This window comes from Schistocerca americana, chromosome 11, assembly GCF_021461395.2.
Source record: "Schistocerca americana isolate TAMUIC-IGC-003095 chromosome 11, iqSchAmer2.1, whole genome shotgun sequence".
Taxonomy (NCBI): domain Eukaryota; kingdom Metazoa; phylum Arthropoda; class Insecta; order Orthoptera; family Acrididae; genus Schistocerca; species Schistocerca americana.
Window position 1 is genome coordinate 33650211 of NC_060129.1, and position 13111 is coordinate 33663321.

Sequence of the window (13111 nt, forward strand, 5' to 3'; positions counted from 1 at the left end):
TAAGAATTCATTCTCCATTTTCTCACTGTCTTCAGTACTGTAAATAACTACACAAGCCAGTAATTTGGTTGTAGCCATACTTCCTACTAGATACTTCACAAAGGAAAGTGACCAATAACATCTTTAATCTGTTATGCACTTACACTTTGTGTAAAGTTTTCTTTCACTTTTTTCCTGTTATGAAAACTGCCATGCACTGACAGATGAATCCATCATTGTAAGTGATACATTTGGACCTTTGTGCTCTGGGCAGCCCAGACCAACTTGCAGACGTGAGGAGTGACTCCTAAACCCAACCTTAAGTTCACACCCAGAACTACATACAGGCTTGGACCATTAAATATACAAACATTAATAAATATAGGCAAACTCAAAATAGTTTCACACATTGTAAATGGACAAGTTAAAATTGGCATTACAAAATATCACATTCACAGATGAAGAAATACCACAATCAGAGAACTGTAGATTCTTCACAAAGAACACAGGGAAGAAATTCGCGAAACTACTACAGTACTAGGCTCTGCATTCATAAATGGCAATTATGTTGCAAACGGTGCCAAATTTTTTGCGAGGACAACGGTTCAATCCCACACCCGACCATCTGGATTTAGGTTTTCCATGATTTCCCTAAATCACTCCAGGCAAATGCCGGGATGGTTCCATTGAAAGGGCATGGCCGACTTCCTTCCCCATCCTTTCCTAATCCGATTAGACCAATGACCTCGCTGTTTGGCCTCTTTCCCCAAACAATCCAAAATCCAAATTTTTCATTACCTCCAGAAGTCTCTCTCCCTGGAATAATTCAATATTTAGGTGAGAGGTACAAAATAATTAATGCACATGCACCAATAGATCAGGATAACAATGCAGAAGGTAAAACAGTCCTCAGAACAATGTTGAGAAGCATCTGATGAAGTTCCAGAGGAAAACATACAGATTTTATTTAACTTTTATCCTCAGACTGGCACAGAATGGAGATGAGAACATTATCTGCCCAAACTGCTATTAAATGAATTTATTCACAACTGGAATTTTGACTGTTATGCCATTCTCAAGTGACAGCTTACTATGAACTAAGTCAGTGTTATTAAATGTCATGCCTAGTGCTTGGGGAGTGGATATTAAGATGTGCAGTATGACATGACTTTGATAGAAATTAGTACATGAAGTACTACCAATTTCTAGGCATACAGATTACAAAGACTCCCACCTTGTAAAGAAAATGGAATCTGTAAACATGGTTAACACAAAAGTATTACCTCAAAAGGAATTATAAAGGATTCAGACATCACACTGAGCTACCACTTGAGAATTGTACAACTGCCAAATTAATTTTGAATAAATACATTCCATATCAGCCCTGGTAGAAAATGTTTTCATTTATGAATGTCTGCCTGACTAGATGTAAGAAAAAAGGAAAACTGCAAAGAAAAAGACATTTAGCATACACCACTAAAAAGATACGAGGACAACAATAATATGATTTGAGAATATCAGACAGCTTGTGTGCCAGTAACAAAGCACAATTCCGAAAAGATGATGAATTCCAGAGTCAGACATAGATATCTGTTGAAATTGACCATTACCACTGAATAACAAAAGTATGATTCCTGGCCTAGAATAACTGATAACCATGTTCACATAAGATTCAATGAAATTCCATGAAAAGTTCAAGGAGACAACAGCAGAATTCTAAAATACAAGATATATCAGAGATGGCTTAGGACAGGATGGTCCTGTGAAGGCCAAATTGATAGAGGACTAAAGGAGCAAAATACAATTGGAATACATCTGTAACATTTTAGAAGGCCTATGACTACAAAGCAAGAATGCTTTATTTAAAAATTCTTAAACAATCTGAAATACAGAAGACAACACGGGTCTTCTTAAAAGAACTACAGCCTCATTTGAGATAAGAACAGACTATAGCCAAGGCAATGTACTAACTCCATTCTTCTTTCAGACTATACTACAAAAGTGAATATTGAACAGATGGAGCTGTTCTCAGAATCTACTACCAGAAGTTGAATACTACTTGGTTAGGAAATTGATAATTTCAAAATTGTTTGTTCAACTTTTGTAGATAATTTAGCAATGCTGACAATGTAGAGAAACCACAGAACAGAGAGAAAGAAAAACAGTAGGAAAAGCATGACTAGTCGTCTCCTCTGATAAGCAGCAGTGAAGCAGTAATGGGTAACTACAGGACTGCAACATCCCTATCAAATACGAAGTGTGGGAGGGTCAGGGGAAGACAAATTTAAGGATCTATGAGAAGTCATGTAGCCAAATGGTGGGGAAAATGGAACCACAAGAGGAAGACTATAAAAGATGGACTCTGCATTTCAGTTAACAGAAGATGTTTATAGTAAAAATTCATTCTCCAAAATTGCAGAACCTCCAACTTGCAAAGTAGTCATTTGGCCAAAATACACATCTGTATCACACAGAATACACATCTGTATCACAAATACTAATTTTAGAATCAACAAAAAGATAGTGAAAATTACGAAAAAGATATTAGGAAACAGAATACCACCACAAACATTTAAATTCAGAAACAATACAGAAGTATAGATAAATATGTAGGAAAATAACTGGAGACAAAATTTGGCATACAAGGTTAATGAGTCTTAGCATACTGAAAAGAAAACTCTGTAGCAGTACTAAAACCATTAAAAAATCTCAATGCCTTACAAGAGTGCACAAAGACCTACAAGAAACTTGTATAAATTAGCAAGATATTTAAAACCAAACCAAATACAGAAACAGGATTGAGTTGGTAAATTCTCCACAGCATAACAGTTCCAAAAAGACAAGATAGAAACTGAACGTCAGGTGCGTGGAAAGAAAAATGTGTACAGAAGGAGTAGTAGCATAAATAAATGTAAAACCTTAGCTGGCCTGTAATTGATCAGGAAAAAAAATTGTTCCATATTTGTAGTACCTTCTCAGTAAAGCATAGCAATCGTATATGTACTGCAAACAAGTTGCAGCAAGCAGCTCAAAGAGTCTCTGCAAATATGCAGATAACAGTATTTGGAGTGTTTTGTTAGGCTACAGCAGTGATCAGAAATATTTTGCAGTGGTGTTGTTATGCTGTCAGTACTGCTTGCATGCAGTCAAAAAAGAGCAATGCATTCAAGTGTCACTCCATCAAGAGCTGCACACTGCTGTGGTTACATATCTAGTGAACAAATACGATCATACAACAACAATGTATGTATGTATTCCTTTAGCTCGAAAGTTTGTAACTTGCCTTGATGGTATGGTATCCAGTAACTACTATGACTGAGGTATTCACCCAGTGATTGTTTACTTGCAGAGAACTAGAAGTATAGCAAAACAGAACACTCGCTTGATGTGAGACAAGCTGTTTTGCATGTCTTCAAGATTGGGAGTACTTCTAGGGACTATGGCATATCACAACCACAAACAAGTGTGCACAGTCAATAGCAAAAACATGAAACAACAGTAACCAATAAGCCAAGGTCAGGTCATCCCTGAAGAGAGAGGAGGAAGGACAGAATGATTTGTACGCAATCAGCTGGTGTTCCAAGAGAAACATCTCAACAAAACTTGTGAATCCCTGTAACATGTTCATTGCACTGGTGCATGTCTTCTGCCAATTGAATCCAATGTTACTAGATAGAAATAGATTTCCTGCAGCACTGAATATATGGCCATTTTTAAGGCAACCGGGAATTTTGACTGGAACACTGGACTTGTTATATTAAATTTGAGTGTAACACACCTCAATTTTGGAGGCAGTTTTTTGAAGAAACAAATCAATTTTATAAACTGCAATATATGGTATCAAGTCTTTGTAAGCACCACTGGAAATTAATTTGAACAAATAATGAAGGTAACTGAAAATCTGTCATGCATTCAAACTTTCAAATATTATACATGAGATAGTGATGTGAATCTACCATCAAATGCACAGGATTGATTGACACTGAACATTTCCCATTTAACACTGAAACATGAAAATCTATACATTTAATATTTTGCTCTGGTGAACTACGTTCCTTCTAAGTCAAGAGAAATGCCCTTAACCTACTATCCATTGGGGTTACTTTCCTGTGAGAAAAGGCCGACAACTGTGAGGCAGTATTTAAATTCACATTCATGTAACTTTTGCACTTGAATCTTTAAGCAATTTTAGGACTTTCCCAAGGTCAGTGCTATGATGGCAAGTAGAATTTTTGTCACACATTTAAACATAATCATAAACTCATTGACAAACAAAAGATGAATGCAGCCAAAATTAGTGAGGGACAGCAATAAACAAAGGATGCAACAAATCAAATATTCTAACTCTGCTGACTGATCTCTCAAAAAATCAGATGCATAGCCAACTGCTAATTTGTCACTTTCCTGCTATAAAATATTATTCACAAATATTATATAGAAAAACACTAAAATTGAATTCAACAGTACTATTTCAAACTGTGCAGCCCAACTTCAGGAGTTAAATAGAGCCCTGTATAGTTTCTCATTAATTAATTTTATAAACACTGATTACAATAACGCTAAATAGTACTACATGTAAGCCAAAACTGCCACAAGCATAAACAATACATCAAACTGTACAGTGAATACATAGTTTGACTGGAACTCAACTGGATCCAGGGTATCTACAATTTGATTAGAACTACTCAATTAATTTGACCAGAGCTAAATGTACTCCACAATTCCATACACCAAAAGAGAGCATATTTTACACTACACCCTTATCCTTATCAAATGTGTATTAGATATGTTTTTAACAACAAATTAACTATTATGCAGTGTGATCAAGATGTGTCAAGTTCAATTGGTTGTAATTCAAACTTGGTAAGTGCTACGTAGTAACCTAAAGCACCATGTAAATGAGCAGGAAATTACAATCTTACCTGATATGACACGTTTGTTTGTATAGAAATATTTCCTTGTATTTAATTACTGTAACAGTTGCATATGATGGCAATTTATCATGATTTCACTGATAATTAATGTAATATTTATCTCAGAATGTTTCTTAAGGTTCTAAAGTGACCAGCATGGGAAGGTGCTTATCTCAAGCCAGGCTTCACAAAATCCTCACCAGAGTACCAACTAATCCAGGAGGTTAATTGAGGAAGGACGATGGGGAAAATACAGAGACAGCACATGAGACACTGGAACTGCTCCTCAAAACTCATTTTCCTCAATATGCTCTGGCGGATAACATAGAGCAGAATGCGACCCCTGAAAGACAATGGTTCTCAGGCACTCAAAGAGAGGACTGGGAATCAGCCAAGGAGTGTGTCAATTTCAGTAAAATCCAATGGGCGGTGGCAACATTCTAATTGGTCAAGTCACCTGGTCCAGATGGAATCTTTCCAGCTCTCTTAAAACAAATAGGAGACAATCTTATGAGAGTCCTCTGCTCGTTATTCCGGGTTAGCCTAGCAGTGGGAGTCATTCCCAATGCCTGGAGGGCAGTGAAGGTTGTCTTTATTCCAAAGCCAGGGAGAATTGATCATACTAAGGCCAAGGATATGAGACCAATCAGTCGAGTTAATGTACATGCTGGGGAGAGGAGGCTAACTAGGGCTCCTCTACATTCAAACTAACACACACAACCAGGTAAATCAAGTGAGACAGCTCTCCAACTATTTGTTGGGAGGGTGGAGAAAGCACTTTCCTTTCAAGAAACAGCCCTCTGCATCTTCCTGGGCGTCAAGGGGGCTTTTAGTAACACAAACTTTGATTCCATGGTTAGGTCAACAGAGGTGCATGACCTAGTGACCACTATATGTAGGTGGACTAGGGCCATGCTTAGTGGAAGGAGGGTAGAGGCCACATGATGAATGAAAAAATAGTAATTAACACCACTAGAGGTTGTCCAGGAGTTTTGTCCACTTTATTGTGGAATCTACTGGAGAACGAACTTATTGAGGAACTAAATTACAGACAATGCTTTTGCCACGGATACGCAGATGACCTTGTCATAGTAATACCTGGCAAATTTGCTGACAAGGTTAGGAATATGGCACAAGGTGCACTGGACATTGTGCAAGACTGGTACATTACATAGGACCTAAACGTTAATCCTAACGAGACTGTTGTGGTACCAATCATGAAGGAGGACATCTAAAGCTTTTTGATGAAACTCTATCTGTGAAGGGGATAGTGAAATATCTAGAGACAATCTTAGATGAGAAACTAACATGGACCCTTCACATTAAGAGCATCTGCTCCACGGCGAATTGTACTCTAGTGAGTACCAGAAGGCCTTGTGGCAAAAACTGGGGCCTAAGATCCTGATGTATACACTGGACACACACAACAGTGGTTAGACTTAGGATCTCCTATGGGGCCATAGTGTCGTGGAAGAATGTACAACAGCAGGCTGCAGCTAAGGAGCTTGCTAAGGTGCACAAACTGGCCTGCTTTGCCACAACAGGCAGAATTAGTAGCACACCAACCACTGGGATGTAAGTCATGCTGGACATGCCTCCACTACATCTTTGGGTTAAGATGAAGGCAGCAGCTGGTGCATACACACTCAAAACTGGTAAAAACTGGATCACATTGGATATCCAGACTCACACACTAAAATATAGGAATGGCTTGAGAAATGCCGCCTGACTATGTAACAACTCCCAACTGCTTCAACAAGCCTTACAATACAATAATTGGAAGCAGGGAGCAGTGGGAAAACAGTTTGACACCATGCAGAGGACACTGTCTGGTTCACTGATGGGTCAAAATCAGACCAAGGCGCTGGGGGCGGGGTGTACAGGGTTCAGCCAAAACTGGAGGGCATCATCTCTCTAGGAAAACTGGCCTTGGTATTCCAAGCTGAAATTACTGCAATCAAGGCGTGTGTGGAGGAGAATATATATAGGTGCTACAAGGATCATAGCATCTACATCTATTCAGACAGCAAGGTAGCCCTGAAATTATTGGGAGCTCCTGCAGCACACTGTATTATTATTGCAGAATGTCACAGGGCTTTGGTGGAGTTAGCGGATTAGATGGCAAAAACTTAATATGGGTCCTTGGTCACTCAGGGATCAGTGGCAATAAAGAAGCTGACAGGTTGGCCAGGATGGGGGCAAAGACTCCATTCAGTGGACCGGTACCTGTTCTGATAATCACCAATGCTATGATCAAACGAACTATGGAACTGGCTTAGAAGAAGCACATAGAATACTAGACCTAGGTCTATAAGCAAAAACATGGTAAGGTAACGATGCCCAAGTTGTGCTTTAAAAGATGCTCTGTAACCCTGGGCTCGAAGAGGAAAGAGATTGAACTCATGTTTGGACTGATGACCAGTCATGGGAATTTAAAAAAAAAAAAAAAAAAAAAAAACAAACACCTACATACAATGGGTATAATGGAAGAAGACCATAAATGTAGCATCTGTGATGAGAGTGAAGAAACTGCATCACACCTAATGTTCCAATGCATGACATTGGAGAGCAAAGAGACAGAATTTTCAGAGCAACTAGAAGTGAAGAAATTGTGTCTAACAAATAATGGGCAGAGAGACTCCTTGCACTATCTAAGGGCACTAGTTGGCTTTACTAGATATACAGCGAGCAATACTGCACAATAAACTGTTTCAGTGCCAGGTTAGACCAAAGCTGTCTTAGCTTCTCTGCCAAAATCAAATTAAATCCATCATCCTTAGTGGATTTGTGTTCAGGTATTTTTGACAAATTAACTATTAAGCAGTGTGATCAAGATGGGTCCAGTTCAACTGGTTGTACTTCGAATTTGGTATGTGCTACATAGTACATTAAAGCACTATGTAAATGAGCAGGAAATCATGATCTCATCTGATATGACAAACTCGTTTCTATAGTAATATTTCCTTGTATTGACTTATTTTAACAGTTGCATATGATGGCTGTTTATCATGTTTTCACTGATATTTAATGTTAATATTTATCTTAGAATGTTTGGTAAGCTTCCAAAGTGACCAGTATGGGAAGGTGTTTATTTCAAGCTGATTAGTTTCAATAAGAACAATGTAATTTCAATCACTTATTTTAATTACGTTTTGTAAGATGTTTTGAAAATGAGTAGCATGGTATGATTTCTTGAGGTTTTAAATAAACAGTGCTGCTGTGCCTCATAGTCTTTGGTAATGTATGTGTGTTTCTCACATAGTCTGGGCTGTTACTGTTAAGTCTGCATAGGTTTTGACAGTAGTTGAACCGAAGTCTCTGGGCAGCCAACCAGTTGTGTCATTTCAGCTCTCTAAAATTGTATGGATGTTAAGATTTTGAGCAATACATGAGGATTTTGGCATTTTCTCATTACATTAAATTGTTGTATGTTTTTGTGACTGACAAACTATCACTTTGCGCAACTGATAGATCTGTTTTGTACTGAACTTTGATTGACACTGACACAGCATCACTGATGATTACACCCAGCTGGACTTAGTTCCGATTTCACATTAGCTTATGTAACTGGGGAATTTGTCAAATATTCACAATTATTCACATAATTGAACTGCATTATCTTCAATCTGAAGTGTTCACCCTTGCTATGTGATCCTATATAATTCAATTTAATGATTTTAAGGATGGCCATCAATTTCTTACATTGACAGTACACCATCCAACTTAACTTTGTCACTGTGTTTACATTTCCTTATTTAGTTGTCACTGCATTTAAATTCGTTTAAACAACTTGTTTACGTATACATTAACTATTACAATATATGCCTAACTTCATACTTTTAGATGTTGCTTGACTGACAGGCAGCTGGTGGTTTTAACAGGGTAGATACTCAGTGGTAGATGGCCTTGACCCATGCAAGGGACTGTAGAGAGACATTCTGAAATCAGCTCTGTTCACTACCCTGAAACTCAGTACATCATAGGACCAATTTCAAAGCATTAACATTACACATCTTGATTGAATTTTCACAGTAAGCAATCAGCACACAGTGTCAGTAGATGGACTGAAATCACTATCAGTTGCCCTATTGGCATACAAACTGAAGATAACAGACACAAGGCCAAATATTCAATTTTCTCTTTCAAATCTATTTCATTGTGGAATATCATAATGGAGTTCCTCCTTTCAGTACCGGCATAAACATCATAATGACAGATTCTGAGATGATCAATTTTTGTTGATTTTATACTGTGTACTCACTTAATAGAGAAAAGGCACCTGGGCAATATGAGATGGCTGTACAATACCACTCATATTACACTAAACTTGTTCCTTCTCTAACAGCAGCATATCAAACATCTCTGAGCCCATGGAAGTTTCCTAGTGGCTGGAAGAAGGTACCAATCAATCATATTCTCAATTAGTGTCACCTGATAGATGCACATAATCACAGCAAAATGAAGCATGTGCATGAATAACGCTGTATGGTATATTTCCAAGTTTTTAGGAAATCGACAAAAACTGTTAATAAAAATGTAATAGCAGATATTTATTGTTTGCAGATGCAGACTGTTGAAAATCGTTGGTTGTGCTTTTTAAAATTGCGCTAAGGATAGGTTTTAGAAAATACATAACTATTAAAATGGAAAAACAGTGTATAGCAACTGATATACAGCATTGCTGTATATCACACTCTACTAGAACTATAAGGTTGCCTAGAGTCTCAAAGTTTTAAATAAAAAAATTATATCACGATACAAACTAATATTTATAGTAAACTGATTGCTTTGGTCTTAAATAAGTAATAGAACATGAGTTTGTTATGAAGTTGAGCCCAAAGCTGGCACATTACACTCAGTTGGCACACTGAATGTTTTCATAAAATACCTGGATTTTGATTTTCCGTATTTCGTCACATCCAATAGATTGCCTTTCTTCTCCTTACAAGTTTCAGTACCCATTGTAGAGCAACCAAAAACCAAAATGCAACAGAATTTCTTTTACTTCGTGTTCAAAAACATGTTTCACAATACAATGTCTTTCACATGGATGAAACTGCTTATGCCTTGAGGATCATCACTGCATCGCTTCAACCAGAGCACAGCAGTAATTTTCAAAGTAGGTGGCATTTTGAGAACCAGCTCAACAGATCCAATGCCCTTGTCTTCCATCGTCTCCTGTATGGTCAACTTTGATGGTTCTACAGTGGCCTAAGCAATGGCATGCTTCCATTCTAAAGGAGCCATAACTTTTGACACTTTCTTTCCTCAATCACTGCAAAGTTTCTGTCACAAGGCAGGAAACTATCACTCTAACATAAAAACTTTTTATGTATTTCTACACAGTACTTGCAGTTGACCAGATAGAAATAAAGTGCTAAAATTCTCCAGTTATCGTTCTGCCCAACATGGTGGTCAGACCATATAATTAGTTTGTGTCCCATACCTTTTTCAAGCATCACAAATTTAATCAGACAGGAAACTATTTTGGCTGAATCACACCTTGCACCAGATCCATCCCCTAAATTTACCGTGTTAGTTAAGTACCAAAGTCATGAACCATGAAATTATATGACGGCAACTGTCTCTGGCAGAATACCATGGAATGTGCCAATTTATGACAAAGTACCACGTGTTATACGTCCACGCATGTAACATATATATTGTTCCTTTGTAGCCATTTCTGTGTTATTTTTTAGCAGTTTGTATGCTCAGTCTGCTTTTGCATAACAACTGACTAAGTTCTATGTTGTGCATTTGTATCTCATCTGAAACTCTGATCATAGAGAATCATTAATTTCTGCACAGATTGAGATTGTGGTACAGACATTCTTTCGAAGATTTATTCTTACTTCGAGAAACTCAAACTGAGTTCTTGAATCAGGGACCTGTCATCATTTGATATGACATGTGGCCTACACAAATATTTTCCTCAACCATCTTCAGGAGTGGTCACTCCACTTTCCAGTTTATGTTGAAGAGAGAGTTTTCATTGCTGGGTGATGCAAAATATGTCAAGCAATGTTTGTTGACACACTTCTTTTGACTGGACTTCATATTTGAAAGCAGCTTGTTTCAATGAAGTACTGTCTGTCTTACCTTCCTTTCGTCTGCCTGGCACACCTATTTATGTAGAGTTTATCGAGTAAATTGCCTTTTCATTGTGCATCAAGGCATGGTATTCTCTGTACAGCCTTAACTTAATTTACATATTTATGTCCTAGAATCCTTCTTTTGAACACACTACTGTGTTGCACACACGGTCCTGAATCATGCTGTCAATACTACTACCCAATATTCAACTGAATTATCATACTCCACATTCTCTTTCAATAATATAGCAGTGTGTTTTCTACCTTTTCATCACTGATAAAGACAGAACTGCAGTTAGTTTTATTCATGGTCTTAGAATTGTGGGACAAATTTCAATGTTGGATCAACAACAATGGAAAATCCGGGAAGGAATGTAACAATATTATAAAGAGCAAACTTGATTGGTTGGTTGGTTTTGAGTATAAAGGGACCAAAATACAGGGTCATCAGACTCTTTTTTCCTGACGGAAGCAAGGCTCAAGGTACAAAAACACTCAGCAGCACACCTAAAAAGAAAATGAATGGAATGAACAAAAAATGGGGAAAACATACGCCACAAAGAAAAGCAGAAGAAGGTATTAAAACCATAGAGCATATAGTCTAGGCTGGCTGATCACAATAATAAATGAGGATGAGCCAGCCACTCTGCAACACATTAAAACGCCCACCCCAAAAAGACAAGGCGAGAAGAGCACATGTAGGGAAAAGATGACAACGAAGACAAACAAATGCAAAGAAAGTGTGACAGAGTTACAATGGAGGGAGGGTGGCGACCTCAGAGAGAAGGCTAAATGCCCACCCTTGGATTGTATGACGAAACCCCCTCACAAATAAAACCTAAAATTAAATCTGCGGTTTGAAACATTGTTACCCAACACCGAAGGTGGGATTCTAGGAAGGTTAAAAGTCTGCCGTAGAGTGGTTAAAAGTCAGCAGTCCAGCAAGATGTGGATGACAGTGATATGTGAGCCACAGTGACACTGACGTGGGTCCTCACGACAGAGGAAGTAGCTATGTGTTAGCCATGTATGGCCAGCATTTGTTTGGTTTGGTTTGTTTTGGAGGAGGAGACCAGACAGCAAGGTCATCAGTCTCATAGGATTAGGGAAGGAAGTCGGCCGTGCCCTTTCAAAGGAACCATCCCGGCATTTGCCTGGAGCGATTTAGGGCATGTATGGCCAATGCGGAGCCAGCAGAGAACCACAGAGTCCCTGCGACAGGCTTGCATGGAGTCTTTTACACATTTGTAGTCTCCTTAAGGGCGCAGAGTTTGTTTTGCATACTGAGATTATGCCATTCGGTCTCCCAAACCTGAAAAACCTTGTGGTGTAATAATGATCACAGGTCAGTTACAGGGATGCCGACCTCCATAAGTGGTTTCCGTTTACCCCATTTGGCCAGCCTGTCAGAAAGTTCACTTCCTGGGGTTCCAATGTGGTCTGGGGTTCACACAAACAACACGGAATGACCGGACCATTCAAGGGCATAGATGGATTCTTGGATGGTCGCTACCAAACGATGGTGCAGGTAGCACTGGTAGATAGCTTGTAGGCGCTCAAGGAGTCAGCACAGAGACGAAACGACTTGCTATGGCACATTGGATGTGCTCAAGAGCACGAGAAATGGCTGCTAGCCTTGCAGTCCAAACACTGCAGCCATTTGACAAGGAGTGCTGTTCAGTATGCTCTCCATGAACATATGCAAAGACAATGTGACCATCACCCATGGAGCAGTCCGAGTAAACCACTTCACGGTCCGGTACTTGTCAAGAATCGAGAGGAAGTGACAGCAGAGAGCTGCAGAGTTAACTCATCCATTAGCAACCTGTGAATGGTCCAGGCAAAGCTTCAGCTTCGGTGTACACCATGGAGGTGTACATGAATGGACCTTGAGCATAGGTGGTAAAAGCAAGGACTCCAGACAGACAAGATCAGTTGCGAACTGCAGTCATAAGCCCTGACCTGGGCCTCCAATGCAGGAGATGAAATACCGTGCATGGGATAAGGAGATGGTAATGTGGATGCTCTGGAGAACTATGAATGTGTGCAACATACCTGGCGAGCAGTTGTGCATGTCTAACCTTCAATGGAGGGACTCCGACCTGGTCACTGGACTTGTCCTGAAAC

General features: G+C 38.9%; 1 protein-coding gene across 5 annotated transcripts in view; it reads right to left on the reverse strand.

The window, feature by feature from the left end:
• The window catches only part of LOC124553675 (zinc finger protein 708-like), a 120908-nt gene that overhangs the window by 40944 nt on the left and 66853 nt on the right, over positions 1-13111 (reverse strand). The gene's annotated exons all lie outside the window — the stretch shown is intronic.